Source organism: Saccostrea cucullata, unplaced genomic scaffold (assembly GCF_032062105.1).
Source record: "Saccostrea cucullata isolate Sc308-1 unplaced genomic scaffold, CSIRO_AGI_Scuc_v1 ctg3955, whole genome shotgun sequence".
Classification (NCBI taxonomy): Eukaryota; Metazoa; Mollusca; class Bivalvia; order Ostreida; family Ostreidae; genus Saccostrea; species Saccostrea cuccullata.
The window spans coordinates 72,340-95,416 of NW_026919181.1; the positions used below are offsets into that span (position 1 = coordinate 72,340).

Consider the following 23,077-nt stretch of genomic DNA (forward strand, 5'->3'; position numbering starts at 1 on the left):
CCAAGCTATAAGTTCTTTTAATCCATCGGAATAAAGTAGAAAAAAAAATGGATTCGAAACATTACCGTATAAGTGGAAATTTTAGCGAGGCGCAAATTTAGCGATTTGCCCTGAAAAACTGGTAATTTATTTTTAGCGAGATGTTATTTTAGCGATTTTAAAATGAATTCTAAAGAAGTCATAGCAAATAAACTGCAATTAATTTTTAGCGATATTCAATTTTAGCGATCTCGGCACCCTCGCTAATAATGCCAAAATTAAATCCTCGCTAAAAATTCTACTTATACGGTATTTATTTTAAACTGTAGAAAAATGTTTTTCCAAACCTATATCTAGTGTTCAGACAAAGAAATTTTATGAAGAAACAATAAAGACAATTTTTTAAACCATCTTCAATGTTTCAATGATATTTTATATAAGAGTATAATGATCAATGCACTGATGCAGTTGTCTTGTGTACAAAATTATATTGTAGACAGAAGTTGCTCTTATAACTAATTGATCAAATAAATGAATATGTATATAAATAAAAAAGGCCTTTGAAACACTCAAGAGAGGATCATATATATTTTCAAAGAAATTTAATCCCATTCTGTGATTTAACAGTAATATAATAAAAGCAGAAGGATTAAGAGTTTTAAAGAACCATAACACTCCTGATAATAACATGACTATACATGTATAATAATTCCTCTACATAATGAGAAACGACAATATGGCTTACATATAAATATTTTGTCTGCAAAATTGATATCGACCTAATCGGTATTAGTAATTTGAGTATCTATGTAAAATGACCCATTTGCGTGCAAACTAAAGTTATAAAGAAATATATGTACTTTTGTAAGAAGAAAAAAGGGTCTGACGTTGGCAAATATGGACAAAAAGATCCCAAAAAGGTACTGCAGATTTTATATTGTTCAAATCATGACCCCCGGGGGGAAGGGTTGGGACCACAACAGGAAATCGAAGTTTAACAATGAATTATTTAGGACAAACCTTATAAAATATCTAATCATGAACCACTTGGTCAGGAAAGCTGAAACTTATGTGGAAGCATTCTGGGGTACTTTATACTCTAAATTTTCCAAAGCATGATCCCAGGGCATTGGATTAGGCCACAGCAGGTATTACAAATAAAAATTTATTCTTCTTGTTCATGATAAATAGGTGAAATACATGTAAACCCAAGTATATCCTAACCAGAACCTAACTATAATTGTTATCAAAACACATTTCACACCTATTGTTCTTTACCTAATTATCAAATGTGTGCAGAACGGGAACACATCATCGGACTTTAATCGGAGGCATAACTCTACTGAATTTTAAATACCCCATACCAAATTACCATTAATTTGTTGTTTTTATTTGTTAAAAGCGACTTTGTCAATAAATAGTATGATGTTATATCTGAACGATTCTACCATATATATTTACAAATATATTTGATTTAAGTTTGATTGATTAATATTTCCTTGATACTATTTATTCAAAAATTTCAAATTAACGACTAAAGTCAAGATCTAGTAAATAAAAAATGTCTAGAGATTTATTAAATTCGAGAAATAGATTCCTTTAATAATGCTTTACAACAAGAAGGTCTTTCCGGGCCTAATTTGTTGGTAAACAAGATGAAAAACCATATTTTAAACTGTCATTTTGAATGAAAAGTGATTAAAATCAGTCATGAATATGGGAGTTTTTTTTTTACATTCAACAAAGGAAATGTGTCCAGATTGCCTACAGTCTCTCAGAAAACAATAATTCGTATGTTCATCGCCTCTTCTTTGATATGATATGAAGTTTAATATAGGTTTTACTATTACTTTTTAGAGGATTTCAAATTGAATGCCATGGGTACACCTTTTTTTCAACATAATTCTGCTAAAGCCGTAGAGTACGTGAAAAGAAAAGTTGAAATTGATTATAACGTCATAATCGATCTAAGTACTTTGCATTTATAGTTATCAGAGCCATCTTGACTTTGTTGAAATATAGCACCGAAAACGGACAAAGTTGCAAAAAGAAATGACAAAACATAGGATGATACAGTACTGTTTGTTTTGTAAAATAGTAAATTGTAACATTTGAAAAGAAAATTTGTCCATATATACGGTTTGGAAATTCATGAGCTTTTTTAGGTTCCTTATATCCCAAAAATTGTTCTGTTTATCATGTTCATCTTTGTACAGAGATTCATGCTCGATTTTATGTAAAGGGTAAATAAAAAAAATGGTTGTCTTCATTGGATGATTATCACTGCATACGTATTAGGAAGTTTTGAGCGGTAAGCTTATTTAACACAAAGAATGCCAATTTATTATGCGTACCCGAAAACATCAATGGGTATTTTCTTTTTTACAGTAAACACCCTTTTGATAGACAGATGTAGAAAAATAAGGCTAAAGTATTACTTTATTCCTTGTAGGGCTTTTATTACATAGTTACATAATGAATATTTAACCTATACAGATATTTAAAGGGTTGATTATAATGAAGAGGTTTGCTATTACAACAAAGGGATCCTGTCTATCGATTGTGTCATTTCTAAATAATTGTTACGAGTGTTGAAGAGATGGGTTGCTTATATTTTCAACTAAATATTGATGTTAAATTGTAAGCTCAAGTGACATTTTTTTAATTGCGTGAATGATTGTAAAAGATCAGAATAAATTGGTAAAGTTTAAATTCTGACTGAAACCAAGAAAACCTGAAGTTACGATGAGCACTGAAATAAGTAATTGATACCCTAACCCCCGCCTCAAATATTATATATATTGGCAACATCTATGTCGTACTCCAGAAATAAATGTCAGATCAAATTGTACAAGAGGAGATGTAAAATTGCAATATTAGTAGTCCAATTTTGAATTCATATTCAATTCATATATGAAACGGAATTTGTCCAAAATCTGATACAGGCAAAGAAAAAAAAAATCTGTTGCCTTCAATATTTTAAGCAGATATATCGACGACGTATTGTCAACAATGGAAATTTCCATTCTTATGTCGATACAATGTATCCTGATGAGCTTGAGGTAAAAGATATCACAGAGTGTGAAACATCTGCTTCACATATATTGATATTTTACATAAGAATGACAAAAATGGTAATCTAACAACCAAGCTCTGTGATAAACGTAATGACATTAATTTTCTATCGTCTACATGCTCTACGAATTAACGATTTCTAAAACGAGGTAAATTACTGACAAGCAAGTTGATGAAACAAGAATATCAGCAAAGTCATCATTTCGTGATACAATGACTGTGTCAACAAATACAATTTTTAATTGAGTTAAATGCTGACGGACTTTTTTAATACCAATTGTTAGCCCTTCATTTATACATTGAATTGACGACGGATTTTTTCCATTATTTTTTAATCATGACAAGGAGCAAAGGGCGGGTTTGACTGGTCAGCAGGGGATGCTCACTCCTCCATGGCACCTGATCCAATCTCTGATGTTTTTGGGGTCTATGTTAGCTCTGCTCCTAATTTGTATTGTTTTATAAAGTTTGAAATTGAATACTGTTCGTTTTCTCCATATCATTCCCTTGACATAAACAATCAATTATCTTCTTGACCCCGATCGACTCTTTCACTCCTTTTTTTTACATTTCACGATAATAACAAGGGAAATTAACTAATCAATTAGCTCATGCGTAAAGAGTTTTACAGTTAACCATGTCTTTAATTTGCACTCACTTGCATAAGACGTACTATGTGTCTTTTGTAACCAACGAGAATTCCCTATGTCCTTAAATGAACACTGCATATGATATGTGTATATTTACCTTTTTTTAATTAGGATATTTAAAATACTAAAAATCTGTTATTACTGATACTTTTTATCAGATTCTATAAGCCAGTATCTATCTATTTAGTATGTATGTGTGTTTGGGAGGGGTTGTTTAGGTATTTTTCAAAGTAAACATGTTTTGTGGAAATCATATTCATCTTTGTTACAGAGATTCATACACGATGTCAAGGCTGAGTAAAAAAAATCCCTAGCTTTCCTCATTGGAATATTATCACCACATACGTAGAAGGAAGTAGAGAGCAGTAAACCTATTTAACACAAAGAATGTCAATTTATTATGCCTACCCGTATACACTAGTGGGCATCATTTATAGTAAACACCCTGAGGATATAAAGATGTAGAAAAAATAAGGCTAAAATATTACATTAAATCTTCCTTGTGTGGCTTTTATTACATAGTTTCATAATGAATAATTAACTTATACATCCATTGAAAGTGTTGGTAATAATGGAGATATTTGTCATTACAACAAAAGCTTTCCTTTCTCTTAATTGTGTCATTTCCAAGCCATTACTAGGATTGGTAAAGGGATCGGATGTTTATGTTTCAACTAAACATTGATGTAAATTTGTAAGCTCAAATGTCAATTTTTGAATTGCCCTAATTCCTGGTAATTGTAAATGATTAGACTGTATTTGTAAAGATTGTGATATATTTTGTTTGAAACCAGGAAAAACACGGGGTATACTCTGAGTACTGAGATCACTAAATGATACACCCCCGCCTCTCATATGGTGTGTATTGGCAAATATTGCTCTGGTAGACTCAAAAATAAATCTCAGATCAAATTGTAAAATAAGAAATGCAGAATTTCTTTATTAGAAGTCCTATTTTGGAAATCATTCGAAGTAGAATATTTCCAGAATCTCATACAGGAAAAGAAAAAATACCCTTCCTGTTGCCTTAAACTCGACAATTAGACAAATCGACGACGTATTTGCAACAAACAATGCTTATTTCCATTCTTATCATGTTTATGTCGATAAGATATATCCTAAAGAGCTCTGGATAAAAAACGACAAAGAATATGAAACATCTGTGCATTATCTGAAAAGTTTAATTGAATAAGGTGTCTATGGTAATCTAACAACCAGGATTTTTAATAAAAGTAATGACTTAAATATTTCAATCGTCAATTCTCCTTACTTATGCCTTCATCACATACATACGGGATATATATCTTTCAGTTGATTAGATAAAGAAAAGCATTATCTACCTATGTACAATTTCTAAAACGAGATAAATTATTGACAATTAAGTTGATAAAACAAGAATAACAGCAGTCTTGTTGAAGTAATTAATTCCTAAGTTCTATATACTAACAGGCATTGTCAATGTTTTGCTGTGACAAACCCGAAATATGTAATCTATTAAAGAGTAAAATACATGTAAGAGGTGTACAATAACACTAGGTTTTAAAGAATACAAAATGTCTCATTAAATTTCATTTCGTGGTTTACAGGAGTTGAGGATAAGGGGTTGGCACCCAAAAGCGTAGCACACGGACAGATGGGTGACTATTTACCAAACAAGTAGAAACCTTCTGACTTATGTTTCTTGGGGAATCTATAAGTCATCTGACATCTTGGATGGAGATAAAGACGTAGAACATTCTGAACAAATGACTGTTTTCCAATTTAAAACCTTCTTACCAACTCATGGAAAGCATGAAAAATTTAAGAAATACACAACGTAATTCAGTGAATAAGCTGTTACAAATATCAATTGGTCCACTGTCACCAAGGAAAATAAAACAGAAGAGCTATTGCTATCCATAAGGCAATGTTCACTGAATAATCGTTGTTTATTATTTATATTTGTATTTTTGATGTTGTCAGTAATATCAAAGGAAATCTTGGCTTATGTAAGGCCGCCAGGACTGCTTGTCTCAGGAAAAGAGAAACACACGGCTATAAAATCAGTAGACCAGATTTATTTCTCTATTAATTTTCAAACAATGTATGACATATTTTCTTCTCAACCACTGTTATCTGGATACAGCTGTACAGTCATCCTTTCCCTTAGTTTTTATTTTGATGCAATTGTGACGACAATGTTCAAAGTAATACTTGGTATCGCGATCACTCAACTTAGTGGAACTCTTTTGCGATGGAAACCTGTGTTGGGTGGGGACAAGTGTGCTATTGAATATAATGCAAGATCTGTCATTGTGGAGTTTATAAGGATATATACGTAAAAAAATCATTGTAGAATACCTTGCTAAAAAAAATAGCTGAACCAGCCTAATTAATTTTTGAGACGATCTTGTCCTAAAAAGTTACATTTTTGTAACTAAGCGGACTTTTGTCATCAAATTTTCATTGAAAATTGTCTTTCTTAAAGCTGATAAAATATTCTAAATTTTCCATAGTTGACAATCTACTATTTGGAGTTCAATTCTTTTCAATACCCTGTACTTTTGGCATAAAATTGATCAAATCATTTGATTGTTACTACTGTAAAACAATGTCACATGTCCCCTTAATCTAGAGCTTTCTCCACTCTCCCGCACAAGTGTAAACTTGAATTAGATATTTATCCGGTTACTGAGTATCTAAATGAGTTATATTATCTCTTTTTGAAAGAAACATAAAATCTCTCAGGAAAGCAATTCTTTCAGATAAGGGGTATGTCCATTTTTCCTCTAATATTTTTGACATCCTGAAGGTTTTTTCTATCTCAAATGCAAAGGAATAGTTTCATTTTGTTCATTTTTCAATGAAAATTCGTTAGCACATCATATAAAAATATTTATTTTTTTTTTCTAGTATGACACTTTGGTAAAATATTCACGTAGTTTTGTTATTGCATTGACACCACTACCGGTATATTTTAATCTGCCTGAAGTTCACTCAGGAATAAGAAGAACATACAATTATCAAAACTATCGAAAAAAAAATTATATAGAACTTGCCATATTTTGATAACGTTAATATAAATCTGCCTTATCTAAATAAAGAATAAATTAAAATATTATAGATTCCGAGCACTTCTCTTGAAATTAAATCATTGACTTTACATAGAAAATATGAACAACGCAATTAATACAAAATTAATTCCATTGGTTACACGTAAATAAGAACGGCAAATACAATAATTCCAGGAATTAAACACAATCGATCTTTAGAAATAATAATTACATAATAACAAGCCAATCGTTTTGCAGGAATAGATAATAATTTGATATTTAAACTCGTCAGTTGACGGATTAATTCTAAGCTCTTACAGAAACGCTGTAAATACACAGCAGAAAATGATCAGTCTTCGTATTGTTTGTTTAATGGCCTCTCTCTTTACAGTTTCTCGTGCTACCATCTCCTCCTTCAGATATATCGCGAAACTGGAACTCGATAACAAGATGTCTGATGAGAAACTTGTAGGACAACACGAAGCCCATTCTTTAAGTGAGTGTGCTGCCATCTGTCTGAAAGATTGCGGTTTCTTCGGGTACAATCCTACGCTGAAGAAGTGCCGGACCCACAAGAAGCCCTTCACCTCCGGAATGTCGGACGAAAACGGATAGCGGTATTACTTTCCGGAATGTATGTATTAGTTTTTATTTTATTTTTTCTTCAATCTTACACTTGTAGCCGATTTATCTACCTTATTTTGATTGTTTATTCTTATGAGTCGTTTCAATTTCGTTTGTATTATGAAGATACCTATTTTATTTATTGTCTAGTTCATAATCTTATATAATTCTTAGTTTTGATTTGAGTTCTTCCTTCAGATGGTCTGAATCTAAATCCTAAATAATTCTCAGTTTTCATCTAAGATTTTCCTTTACTTATTATAAATCTTAATCCTATATAATTCTCACTTTTGTTCTTCAGTTCTTCCCTCAGATTGTAAGGCACTTCGTGACAATGGTTATGATAAATCGGACGTGTACGATATTTTCCCATACGGGATAAAGTCCATTCCGATCAACGTTCATTGTAATATGGATATAATGGGCGGCGGATGGACGGTAGGTTTTGATTTCTGTTTACATCTGAGTTTTTTGATGATAATGTGATGATAATGTGATATCTATATTTATGTAATGATTTGGATTGTTGCTTTTTTAAAGATCGAATTTCCGAGGGTGGGGGTGGAGGTTATGCCCTGTTTACTGATACGGATTGGTTGTTGCTTTTTTAAAGATCAACCACTGCTCGCTATCTCCACCTTTTTATTTATTCACAATGACCTTTCCAGGGCAATCAAATCTAGCCTAATAAATTTACATACAGCTTTCCAAGGTAATCCAAACTAGCCAAATAAATGTACGTTCATCTTTCCAAGACAATCCAAACTAGCCCAATAAATTTTAATACATTTTTCTACGGCAATCCAAACTAGCCTAATAAATGTACATACAACTTTCCATGGCAACCCAAATCTAGCCTGATAAATGTACCCACATCTTTACACGGCAATCCAAATTAGCCTAACAAATGTACATAAATCTTTCCAAGGCAATCCAAAAACGATTCGATGGATCCGTCAGCTTTGACAGAAACTGGACAGACTACAAAAATGGTTTTGGTGAACCGGAACAGGAGGTTTGGATTGGTAAATATAAGCCAATACCGGGTCTTTAATTGGTTTAAAATTATAACCAAGATATTTATAAACATTTGAATTTTGAAATCAGTTAAAAAAAATAAAATGATGCACGGATAATATAAACAGTACTCTACTTGCTTTGGTCTTGTTTTACCAGTTCAATGGTAAATAAAAGATTCATTTACGAGTTTTTATAAAATAAAGGAAAGATAAGACATACAAGAATGGAAATTCGAAAGACTTCCGTATTTGAAAGTCCTTTAGTTTTTGAAAGTCCTTATGCTTTTAAGTTTTGTGTGAATTATGGGTGTGTGAATCACACAGAATTGTCACGTAGGTATATTTCATTAAGCACGCTTGAGCTAAATGAAAAATATACCTACGTACAAGTCTGTGTCATCTGCACACCCATAATTTACATAACTTATATTGAGGGTCACCAGTGACAGCGTCTTTTGTTCTTACAGTAGTAGTCAGTCCGTATGGTTTGTACTACATGGGGACTCGATCAAGAACGACTTCTCTATGAAAAGCCCCATAACATTTCTATACTAAAGATCTGAGGATTTTTATTTTGAAATTCTGTTCTATTTTTTTCATTTAAAGATTCTTAAGATGTTATCACACCATCTATATCAAACTAAACTGGGCCGTAACGTCATCAAACGTCACTTTTTTTTCGTGTGTTGTGTTTACCAGTTTCAAATTTCGAATGCTCAGGAAAGTGCAAAAAAGATAATAACCAAATGCCCTGATTTTTTTAAAAAGACGATAGAATGAATTGTGGAAGCGAAAAAGGATAATTTTTAGCCCCAATCACATGTGCTTAAATCGTTTATTCCGAATCAATACTCATGTATTCTCTAATATAACCTTTGTTTTTTTTTTCACCGTGAACCGTAGGACCGAACCTGTGAACATCCAAGCATAATAAAATCTTAATTTCTGTCAATAATTTTATCAAAAAATTATGATGCACTTCAGTATGATTAATAAACATTTACTGAAAATTTCGGCTTAATGTGCCATTATTTTCAAAAAGAAATACCTTGTCCACGATTTTCCCGGACAACCCTCGTAAATCTAAATAAAGCATGATATAGGAGCAGATTATAGATATCTGTATCTACGTAGTTAAATAACATGCATTTAAATACTATACAATGGGCATATAGTCTGATACAGTTTTAAACAATGCATTTTACAAAAATCTTTAAATTGTTATATTATTTTCCCTTGGGCTATTTTTACGAAACAATATTATTGTAATACACTTAGCCATTGATTTTGAATATATCTTAAAACTGGAAAGTAATTTGATTACTCAATAAGGTATGATTTAATTCAAATAAGAATCAATGGAATTTTTAATACAGGAAATGACGTAATCCATCAATTAACAAAAGAAAACACCTCATCCCTGTATGTGACCATAACTCTACAGAATGGTACAACATGAAATGTACGATGGATTCTCTGTCTCCAATGAAGCTGGAAAATATCAACTCTTTCTTGCAGGACCTGCCACGGGAACCTTAGGTGAGTGTATCCACGTTAGGTTCTTAAAGTTAGATTTAAATTACGCATTTTATGATAAAAATACATGTTTGTATTGAAATATTATTAAGTTTTTGAAAAAAGATACGTTTTTTCTGGTATTCTGCATATCTTTTTGATTCAGCGCACACTAAGTTTGTTTAAAATTTCAGAATATCATCTGCATGTTCAATTCTCTAATTCTGCAAACATTGAATTTTTTATAGCCAGAAAGCTAAAATTTGAAAAAAAAAATTTACTACAACGGAATGACTTTTACAGCGCGTCATTAAGCTTAAATATCAAGTGATACTAAGTAGAAAAAAGTATTTGATCAAATACATTTAAATTCAAACAAAATTAAGAAGCCATATTTAAAACATCTTAATGCTTTTCACATTAACAATACATGTGCTTTATCTAATGAAAATCTAAAATTTTAAAACATTTACAGTTACACTATTTCTTATATCGTTAAAATTTTGAATGATTTACTTCGTATTGTATTTTATATATTTTTAAAGGCACGGTCTCTGACATATTTCATTTATTCATGTTTTCTGATATTTTCAGTGATCTTTAACCCCCCCCCCCAAAAAAAAAATACCATGCTTAAGAGGTGTAACACGCCAGTGGTTTTGTTGGCTTGTATTCTTTTTATCTCTCTATACAAGAAACAACACGTTAAACTGTGCATCTCAGACGTACTTCAGTATTAAGATTAATGAGATGTAAATTAATAATTATTATCTCTGTTATATATTGTTTCTCTAAATCTGCAGGTGCCAGTATTAAGACACCGGGGATTCAAGGACTAAATTAAATAAATATTATCACTCTTTCCATCACATAAAGCTGTCTATCTTAGATGTGCCTTAGTATTATTATTGACAATTAGATTAAAAATATATAATAACTTTGTGATTCTTTTTGATTGATTTTACAGGGGACAGTATGTTAAATACAGGTATTAATTTACCACGATCTGTCTGGGATGTTCTTCTCCACCCAAACAGAGGTCACGACGAGTATAGTGGATATAACTCTACTGATCTATTTTAAACAAGTGTCCATGTATATTTTTCTTTTTTAATTCTACAGGAGACAGTATGTTGGACACCGGTTATCCTAATAACTTCGATCTGTCTGGGATGTCCTTCAGTACCCCAGACAGAGATAACGACAGGTGGACTGGTGGTAACTGTGCTGCTCACAGTACCATTAGAGGAGGCTGGTGGTTTAATGACTGTCACTTCGCTTTCCTTAACGGTCAATGGTTCCCGGGAGACTGGTTCTGGCCATGGTATCCCACAGTAACGAGTGGGACGTCAGTGAAGGGGACTTCAATGATGATCAGACGTCACTAGGTAAACATCATTAAATCTTAATATCCATTTTTTTTTTCTTTTTGTATCACTCTGAAATTTTCAGTCATAAAAGTTGTTTTTTTTAATAATAAATATGTTATCATACATTTATCTGTGAAGTATTGATTTATTTTTTTTTAACAGACGAAAGATCATCCATGGATTACAGAAACCCTCAAGAGACGATTTTGAATTAATCTTTATCGCAGAGTTCTTTTTTTAATATTTAACATCAAGTAACAAACAGTAAAGGAAGGAGGATTGAAAGGCTCTGTAAAGCGATACTGGATGTATTCAGTAAAAGATATATTTTATATGTGTTGTAATAAATTTGAAAATAGAAAAATTTTGTTCTTTTTTTCCAAACACTGATAAATGGAGATAACTGGACGGAGAATTAGGATGAAGATTACCTTATTGTTAAACCTATTACAGTGGAACCTGTTTAATCCGACACATGCAATACTCTTTACTGTGATTTCAGCCATTTAATTTCAATTGTCATTTATAATTATCTCAAGGATCTTTACACGCTGCAATACTACACTTTGTTTATTTCAACACATATATTTTTAATCTGTTCCCCGTGCATGTCGGATAAGACAAGTTTCATTGTAATAAAGAAGTTAAGATGTATATTTTTTTAATCAACTGTAATTTTTTATTGTGTTTTTTTTTTCAAAACACTCTAACACAGATCGGGGATTAAAATGTTACATGTGTAATATGCGTTTTATTTTGACGTCTCAAATCTTAAAAGCAAAATTTGAGATGATTTAAATTCATTATTTAGGTTAGAAATAATTCAAGTAAGTTAGAAAAAAAATCAAATTTGCAAAACAACACAAGGAGTTAGAAAAAAATGAGCACCGATTCATTATTTTTTGAAAGATGTTATCTTATATTTGCAACTGCCTTTGCAAATAAAAAGCAAGTTAACATTAATCAATATGTTTGCTAAAACTTTTGTAATTATGAGACTACATCTTAAAAAAAATGATTCAATATGTGTGACAAGTCATTCTCTTTTATGCAATGTGTATACGATGGTTTATATACTAGTATATCCAAAAATTTGATGGACTACAACTTGAAATTTGTTATTAAATCAATAGGAAAAGTTTTAGGAGCTAATGATAAAAATTCAAGAAAAGTTTGTGAAACAAAGAGGCTTATGATAAATGTTGTCGTTTGCAGGTCAAACACCAATGTCAATATAAAAGTAGTTTTGGTACCAAAAGAAAAGTTCCTCACAATGAGTCTACCTTCAAGAAATAAAAACCATAAAAATAGCAACAGTTCAGTAATTATGACCAAAGTTAGAGATTTTCAAAAGTAGGTCAAACTGGACAAGGTCAAGGAGTCAATATAAATAATACCCAAAAAATTTTTACAAAGAATACGTAGGTGAAATATACAAGTCACGGAGTAAACCATTCAAAAGTTATCACCAAAGTTTTTTTCAAAAGAAGGTCAAAGTCTGATGTCCAAATAAAAGGATAAAAAATAAAAAAGAAATTATTGGTATTCAAGAGAAGCTCTTACCACAAGAAATAAACCGGTAAAATAGTTAACCCCTAGCACAAAATCTTCATTAAATACGTCCAAATTTTACGTTTTTGAAAAGTAGGTCAAATCCATAAGATCAAGGTTAAAGGTCATTACTGTTTGTACTCAAGAGAAGGTCTTATCAAAATATAAGCGTGAGGAGTATGATATCACTTGATTTGACCATGTAAAAGCTACGCTAAGCTTAAAATTTTGAAAATTTCTTTAAAAGTGAGTCAGTCATAAAGGTCAAAGTCAAAAGTACTTTTACCCTAGGAAAAGTTTTTATACGTTGAATACACCAGTGAAATATTAAAGCAATAGCTCATATGACTAAGGCTCAAATTCTAAATTCCAAATTGACCGTCAAAATAAAGAAAAAAAAAACCTGTGAAATATGAAATTCATAGCTCAAACCAATTAAAGGCTGTAGTCAGGGCTAATTGATTTACCACTTACAGATAAATCAGGAAAAAAAACTTAAAAACAGACAACTGGACCGACCGTCCTAGGAAAATATATTTGCCCTTTTTTTGGATTACAGATAGAAATTTTAAAAACAACACTTTGTGTTAAAATGTTTGTATGTATGGTGAGGGGAGATCACAGTCAGATTCCTTGGGAACGAAACAATATAATGTACGGTCTGTCTTTGTGTATATGCTATTTATAGTTTATTCAAAACATGAAGATAAACCTTGATCTCTTCCGAGGAGACGAATATACAATCCGAGGTTAAATTTAGATCTCTTCCGAGGAGAGGAATATACGATCCGAGGATAAATATAGATGACTTCCGAGGAAAGGAATATACGATCCGACGTTAACTTAAGAATACTCTATTTAATGATTTAGAACTTTATACACCCTGCTTAATGAAATTATATAACAAAAGATAATGATTGTAAATGTTTATCTTAATTAAAAAAAAATGAAACATTATGTTACAGAACACTCTTCTGTCTCCAAATAAAATGGGGAATCCTCACAAATAAAGGGGAGTTTTAGTCCTTCTTCTCCTGTATAGTACGTGTAGTTTCTCTCCGTCACCCAGCGCCACCTTCCGTCGTTATGATAAGTCAAAATGAGGCCAAAATTTGGGTCAACTGCTGTCTCGCCTTCATCGTTAGGATTCCAGTTCTGATACGTAACTGGTGTCCAGTTATCAAAAATGAGTCTTTCATTGTCGTCAAATGTCAAAACATTGGCACGGAATGCAAACGAACCGTTGAGATCAACTTCTGCAGAAAAGGACAAGAAAAAAATTATATCTTCAAATTTGAAACACCACCGATACAATATGAGTTGTTGCTTTACATCCTGAATGCTCTAAAAATTATATAATTTGATCCGCTGTATCCAAATTCAGTAGAAATTTGAATGGAAAGTATTCTCTTTTTTGCGTCGTGGTACATGTAACCATAGAATATTTTCAAACGAGCATAAGCAAACCTAAGCCGACCTTTATTTCAATTTGAATAACAAAGGAATATAATGTTTATGGGTGAAATTAGAAATAAACAATTTTAATACACTGCAGAAATATATTTTCCAGATTTAATGTGCAGTTTTTTTTATTTAGACTTTAAAATCAGATTTGTAAAAAGCCAAAAAAAAAAAAAAAATAAAATAAATAAATAAATAAATAAAATAACGATATAACTTTTTATCAAAGGTGCTTAAATATGATGTAAATAATTTTTGATGAAAGAGTATCATTTTTTTTGATCAATACAAATTAGAGAAATTTGACAAAAATATTTTTTTGTAAATGTACGCGTGTGATAAAAATGAAAGCATGTTATGAATTAGTTGTTTATATATATAGCCAGGTTTATGGGGTTTACACCTTAGAACCTCCTAAGAAACAACAGCATGCAATAACAAGATGTGCTTGTGAAACACTGATGCCACCATATGGCAACATGGCGAAGGTTACGCTTTCTCAAATGCAGATCAAATACGTTGGTACCTAAAGTAAGGCCTTTCCATAAAATAAACATCTGACATAGAAAACCATTCCACCACCCCTGGTTACTGCCAAGGTAAGCGTTTTTAATAGTAGATCAAAAACCAAGGTCAAAGTCAAGGTGTTAAAAGTGTTGATATCCAATGAAAGGTTTTCTCACAATGACTACATAAGTGAAGTTTGAAAGACCTAAACCTTGCAATTCAAAAGTTATCGCCAAAGTGAAAGTTTTCTTGTTAATACGAAAATATCTAAAGTCAAAATGTCAAAACTAGTAGTTTCAATAGAAAGCTCTTGTCACAAAGAATTGATATTTAGAATATGATATTCCTAGTCGCTATCGTTTAAGAATTAGGTCAAAAGTAAAAGTTTGGATTTTTTGTGTAAAAATATGTCAAATTCCAAGGTCAAAGTCAAAGGGTCAAGGTTTTTAATATCAAATAAAAGGTCTTGTCCTTACCGTTCAAACGTTATGGCCAAGCTTAAACAAGTACTAAAATCTCCAAGGTCAAAGTTGTTGGTATCCAATGAAAAGTTTCTTAACAAAAAAATATATATGTGAATTATATGTAAATTGTAACTATCTTGGTATCTACTGTTCCAATGATATGGCAAACGTAAAAGTTTGGAATTTTTGTGTAAAACTAGATCAAACTCATAGGTCAAGGTCAAAATGTCAATTGATGTGGTACCCTAAGAAAGGTCTTGTCACAAAGAATACACGTGTAAAATATAATAGTCATAGCTCCACTAAATCGAAAGCTATGGACATTATTAAAGTGTTTGTGTACAAACGGACAAACAGACAGAGAGACACACAAAGAGACAGACAGAGAGACAGACAGACAGAGGGACAGACACGACAAACACTATAAACCCCCGAAACATTTTTCACGAGGGCATAAAAATGTTTTAATGACCACATTGTAAAGGGTGTTAAGAAAGTTCGTTCCACATGTTTTCTTTTATTTTCGAAAAGAAATACGAAGAGAAGAGAAGAGATATTTACAATTTGTGATATTTCATGTTTAAAGAGTCCATTCTTGCTAATGATAAGGTTTTAACTGTCTTTTTTGAATTGATAAGGGGAGGGCAGGTATTAAAACAGATGATGTCTGTTCAGAAAAAAATCAGGGATGGCGTAAATTTGTGACATTTATTAAGCACACAAGTCAGGACATCCTTTCAAATACTATGCAAAAATTATCAATTCTGTGGAAAATTCAAAATGACAAACCTATTCTGTTGAAAAGTTATCTATCATTGTTAGTCCATCGTTCATCAGCTTGTCTGATGCAAGATAAGCTATGAAGAAAAAAAGTAAATTAGCCTTTATTTTTACTCAAAATGACCAGCATTTCTATCATTCGGGTGCTTTAAAGATGTTATATATTTTTTTCGAATGGATGAACAATTCTACAGTTTTCTGCTAGAAATGAATTCCTTTAAATTTAAAGCAAACTCTTGTGATTTTGCCAGACTTGAAAATTAATCTCTTTAGTTAGGCACTATTTGGAAATTTTTGAAAATATTTCATCATGGAACGAACTTCCTTAACACCCCTAATATGGCCAAGTTATCTGATAAGTAGATTGTTTAAATACCCGGATGGAAACATTTAACCATAAAATGTATTGTTCAATTACCCGGATGTATGCGGTTTACGCCTAAAAACCTCCCATATCCGTCACCATACCAGACCAGAAGCTCTTCACCCGGCTCTACGTCAGGTGAGGTCATATAGAAGATGATGCCCTCGCACGTGATAGGAACAACATTTTCCTGTTGATATTTGGCGGGAGAATTAACGAATCGTAACCAGTTACTACAGGCCGGATCTTCTGCATCTATGTTGTAGGTAGCATCGGTCCCATGTTTATCTACCTTTGAAAACAATAAGATCCTAATGGTTAAGAATAAATTATAGCTCAGAATATGTTATATATTTTATACCTGATGATCAAAATTACTTTAAGGTAATGAATATTTAGGGATTGAACGAATCTAAAAAATAGAGAGTCGTGAGAGTGTTACATTAGCAATACTAGTCCCCTACCACAAGTATAATGTGGTTCCCTTTAGAGCTGAATATTTTATCAGAAATCATTGAAGTGGATCAAAAATAAAGATTTATGTATAACTCATCAACGTCGAGCAAAATACACCAGAAATACTCTCAATGTTTGCAAGCTTTTAGATAAAATACAGGAATCATTCAAGCGTATCAAAATGAAAACTTGATCAGCAACTTATACATACATAAATCAGCCCAGGGTTTACATGTAGGAGAAAAAGTGTAGAAAACCATGTTGAACAGACGGACGGAGGAACAGGCAGACAGGCGTGAAATGAAAACAGAGGAAACCTTTGGTCGATCTTGTTTCACCGACAGGGGACTACAAATATGTAACTAAAATATGGAAATTCATTTCGTTTTCATACAAAAAATCAGCTCAAAATCTGCCAATGTTTACATGAGGAGCAAAAATGCAAAAATATGTAACTAAAATATGGAAATTCATTTCGTTTTCATACAAAAAAAATCAGCTCAAAATATGCCAGTGTTTACATGAAGAGCAAATATGCAGGAAACCAAGTGGGACAGACAGACAGAGGGACAGAGGGACAGCTAGACGGACGGATATACAGACGGACAGGCGGGAGGACGGATGCAGAGGAAATATTTAGTCTCTCTTGTTTCACCGGTAGGGACAAAAAATAAGAAAAGCTTCATTTCGTTTTTCATTTTGGTTGATTCGTTTTATAATTTTACCAGCCACGAATAAAAATCCTCCTTCTTGTCTACAGTGTGAATAAGTCCTTCATAGACACCGAGGATCGTGATCTTCGGAACAAAGGTCTCCGCTCATGCGCCCATCCCCGCTCCCGGAAGTGACGAAGATTTAATGGCGAATCCTGGACGCGTGGTCAGATTAGCTCTCTGGTGTGGCAAGGGAACCTAGAGGAATCTTACATCTACAAGAAAATGTCAAGGACACGATGCAAAGGTCAGGACACATGATTTTTTGTATAATTTTAACAACTTCCTTGATTAACAAAACTACTAGTATAGAAATTAGATAACCGCAAGGTCAGTGAAATTGTTCAATAATTGCTCTGCTCATATTTCGTATTGTTATATAGATCTTGAAAACTGTTCGTTTTCTCCATAAGCCTCCCTGAATGGAAACTATATGGTAGAGGTCTATCAATAAGGATGCCTAAACACTGCACACAAAAGAGTTCTGTATGCAACCTCTCAGTGTATTTTTGTGTTATCTATTGATAGAGTGCCTGCATACATATTTAAAGAGACCGAGTCTAACCCAGTGCGCATAACTTGGCACAGCTTATTTATTACATGCAGTCATTAGTGCAACAGTATACCTTAGCCATTTTTTTATTACAAAATAAACACTATTTAAAAACCCTTACTGGTCTAAAAGGGTGATTTTTTACGATATGAATCAGAAAAAAAAATGCTGAAATGGCTTTAACGACGTCAACATTTTCTGATTTTGAAGGTAAGCATGACGCAGAAGAATGGAGTTTGTTTATTCAAGACGTTCATGGACTTTTTATTAAAACCTAATGACAGACCATCCAAAGAAACATACCAGAGGTCCAAAAGTTGCTATTTTTCTGTAAAAATTTTGCGGCAATGATTCATCTGCATTGATATGTATTTATGCCGTAATGTGGCAATTTTAGAGGAACAGGGCTCTATTCAGAAAATAAAATTTGTAATTAATTCCTATACCAAGCTGGATGGTCTGTTTTTTCTTCTTCTAAATTTCACAATTTGGTGACTATTTACTACACCTTCTATCTATTTGAATGAAAAAAAATCTCTTGGGCAGAAATGCAATGAATATTGGAAAATGAATTATTTGGCGCTTTTCCAATATTTTCCTATAGGGTTCAATAGTAAAAATAAAAATTTGAGTTGACCCTTAAAGAAATCGGGACGGTAAGCATTTGATTTTTTTAGTCTTTAAACAATAACTATAACAGTAAAAAAAACTCAAAGTCCATAAGGCAGAAATACAGTAATTAGACTCGGTCTCGTTAAATATATGAAATGTTTGGCATTTGTAAAATGTAACGTGAAAAAATCAAAACAACGCAACTTTCATTTTACTGTTTCATACCCTTGCATTAGGAATGTGTTTATATTTAGAACTTTGTACACCATGCTTAATGAAATCTGCACAAACTGGAAAGAGAGAAAATGAATTTAGAATATAGTCCTTACTTTGCAAGCATAGTATTTTTACCTGATATAAAATGTATTCCAAAATTCAGGGCTTTTTACAATATCAAGAATACGTATTGTTATAGCATCCACAAGTCATTTTTTATATTTGATATTTACCACATGTATTATATACTGTCTTAAAGCATATGGAGAGTAGAAAAAGAAAATATAACATTTTGGTTTTCTATTCATAAGATGTTACTAAAAATAGACTACTAAAAAGTAGTGCTTGCGCTTTTTTGTGTGACCATTTTGTTTTTCAAAGTATTGATTTTGAATGAACAGCAAATACTTTGAAAAATTAGATCTTAAATGAAAATAATATGTTTGTTTGTAAAAGAACTTTAATATGACACATTTAATTATTTTATTGTTAATTTCACTTCCTCTACCACAATGCATCACAAGTAAAAATGCGTATTATTGCGCCAACGTTAACACTTGCAAAAATGACGTCAAAATTTTTAACTCTGAAAAATGATCATGATGTAGTCAAAAATAAATTATCAAATAAATTCACTTTAGCTGAATTCTTTTTTGTGTGTGCAATAGAAGTTTTAAACATAATTCTTTGACAATCTTTGACAATTTCTCTGTACCCTTACTTATAATGTTTAAAAGTACATGTTTTAAATGTATGGTATCTACCAGTAATCTCCGGCACTTGACAGTTATAAAAGCAGTTAAAATACAAAAACTTAATCTTTTCTTGTAATAGTGTTTAGATTATATAAAAACAATCAAATAACACAGACAATCAATGTAAAAAATGTAGTAATTTGATTTTCATGTTTAATTTAAACAGATTTCAGAACTTTTAATAGATTTGACAAAAGTTCATTGTGTGTCAATGTTTGTCTTTTTCCATCATGACTCTTTCTGGGAAATGAAAACAGTTTTTGTTCGAGAACATTCTGCTTTAGAACATTTTTACGGTACCGGAGCTGGGCTTTTAAAGCATTGACTTTGTCTGATGTGCGTCCAAACTCCTTTATTCTCAATTTACACTCGCGGGCTGATTTCCATAAACCATAGAAAATAATGTCATCACTCTGTTTTTCCAGTTGCGCTTGTTTTCTTCTCTTTTTTCCAACTCTTTTTCGGAACTCTTCTTCTTGTTTCTCCTCTCTCTGTCGTTGAATTTCTCCTTTTCTTTTTGAGAATAAATCTCTTTCAGTGGAAACGGATTTTCTAGCTTCCAAAATAAGGTCTTCCATGTCCTCTTTGTTTCTTATTATCCATGTGGATGTTTTGTTCATTAGGAAAAGTGCGTAAGCCTCAAGAGCTAGAGCTGATATATTAGGTTAAGCTCTTAAAATTTGGTCCATGTACGCGAACAGTCGCTCGGAATAGGAATTATGTTTGTCCACACTTTTGGTAGCCAGTTAGAGCTCCTCAGTGAAAGTTTCATATTTACCATCTGGCAAGTGGTCTTTATAGACATGCAGTACTACTTTCCGGATCGCTGGTAACAGGACACTTAGAATGATTTCCACATCAGTATCATAATTAGACTCTTTGGTCAGGAATTCAAAACCTCTGTCGCCATTAAAGTCTATTCCTGTTAAAGCTGGAAAGGTTCCCTTTATAAAATCAGCTAAATTTTCAGTAACATCTGCCAAATAAGTTGATAGATGGAGATAATTTTGTGTCATTTCTTCAATTGAAGTATCCTTGTTCTCGAGAATATTCCAAAGGGGTGTTGTAATCATCTTTGAAATCAATCCCAGGGCTTTCAGTCCGGTAACATAAAAAGAAACTCTAAGATCTGAGAGAACAGACTTCAGAAGTCTTTTGTTTTCAATATCTGATTTCTCCAGAAATTCAGTCATGTAAGGATGTAGAAAGTAAAGGCATGCAGCATTTTGAAATAAAATGTTGAATCTGTGGCCCTTAAATGTTTGCAGAGGAAGTGAGATCATTCTGTTTTCAGTAAGAAATGGCTGCATGTATGTTCGGAAGGCCCCATAACACCCACACTTTTCATCACCTCTTCTTGCAAAAAACACACGTAGGATAAACTGGTCATTTCGTTGTTATTGTTCAAAAGAAATATGGAGATAAAGAAAATTATAAAAGCTTATGTTCATTTAGAATACGCATATCGGAAGCTGACCCTCAGGCAAATTAACATGAAAGTAATAGTTGAACAATTACTGTCAAATCAAAATTGTTGTTGTTTAAGGAAAATATATAATGGTTCATGGAGATTTTTTTGTGTATGAAGAATTGATCATATAAGAACAATTTATTTCAGACAAAGGTATTTAAATTTACTGGGATATATTGAGTAGAAATATTACAGAGGCAGCTATAGTTTTTTTTTATTTTATTATCTAATGAGGACCATACTAAGTTTATAACAATAACGCAAGGAACCTCTAAACGCAGGCACATAGTTTGTCAGACTTGAAGAAAATTACATCGTATAGTTTTGCGCATATTGAGGCTATTACATTCATTTTCAACATAGGTAACGTGCCTTTATTCTTCAGAAAAAAAATCACTTTGCTTAAACAGAGAAACAGTTGTTTTCTTTCATTTGAAAATTACTGGAAATAATAAATTCGTTTACGTATCATCCGACCCACATAATCCTAGCATATTTATGCTATTATTCATTGTGTAGTTAATTGTAATAATTTTCTTATCTCTACTTCTGAGGGCGGACCTCTCTAACAGCATAAACTACCCTACAGTGTTCTGTGTTTATAGCTTTCTGTAAAATTCTCTTAGAAGTTTGTGCATCTGTGGGTTAGATTATGTGTTGCTTTTAAGAAAGAACACGCTAGAGCTAATTTTAGAAATGCTCTGCAAGCAGGAATTTCAAGAAAATAATTTTGGTAACACCTATGGAAAAGCAACAGCATACGACAAGCAATACTGTCAAAACATAAGGTAGGCTAATACCCCCACTACAATTAAAACCTGTTGCCATCGCTGAAAAAAATAGGATTGTTTTTTTGTTTTTTGATACACAGTAGGCTCAGAAAATTCTGAAAACATGCAAATTTCCAATTTCTCTTTTTTATTTTGTTTTAAAAAAGAGCGTTAGCTTGCCTACCTGCCATTTCATATGCATACATCATACGTTAATCATACACTTATATCAGATGCATTTTAGATACAAAAAATTTCAGATGTTTTTCGAAATGAAAACTATCTCAAATTTTATGAAATTCCGACAGAATTGAGAATAGTTGGGAAAACGTCTTAATTCTGGACCTTCTTGTGGCCTCTGTTTATTAAGGTTAAAATCAAAATAAAAGCTAGTTTCAAAACAATCATTAATATCAAAATTGTAACTGTGTTTTGGTTTTTACATCATTTAGAACTTTTTTAGGAAATGAATTACATGTAGTTAATAAACCAAAAATTCCACTCAATTCCACCCAGAAGAAAAAAAAACAAACAAACAACAACTACATAAAGGTCTGTGTATGTATGCTTAATAAATCAGTAATTGAACTTTACAAAAAGACAAACAAAATCAATTTATACGGTCTCATCCGAAGGACCGGTCTCCACGTCCCACAGTGGGATTCGAACCTGCGACGCATAGATCAACTTCTTACTTCACGACTCTAGAGCAGAAAAAGTACCCTTAGGAGGTTTTCGATTCCAAAATAATGTTTTTGGATGAAATTAGAAATTACAATTTTGATTTAATGTGCACTTTTTTTTAATCTAAAATTTTGAAATCAGATTTAAAGAAAGCCAAAAAAAATCTCACTTTTTATCAAAGGTGTTTAAATATAATCTACATAATTTTTTTTTTATGAAGGAGTATCTATTTTTTTAATCAAATGCATGTTAGAGAAATTTGACAAAAATATTTTTATGTTATTGTATGCATGTTTACATTACAAAGATTCTTTATTAAAACTAAAAATTGCTCAATTGTAGCGCAAAGAGATTTATGATATTTTACCTATCGCTAAAGTATTCATGAAATGTCACTTGGAGAAATTTTGAATTAAATTGGAGGGTATATCTCCGTATATCTTATATATAACTCCG

At 32.0% G+C, this 23,077-nt stretch overlaps 1 pseudogene; it reads left to right on the top strand.

The window, feature by feature from the left end:
* The first annotated feature begins 7,086 nt into the window (after nt 1-7,086).
* On the top strand, nt 7,087-11,550 carry LOC134281657 (fibroleukin-like; annotated as a pseudogene).
* The last annotated feature ends 11,527 nt before the right edge of the window (nt 11,551-23,077 follow it).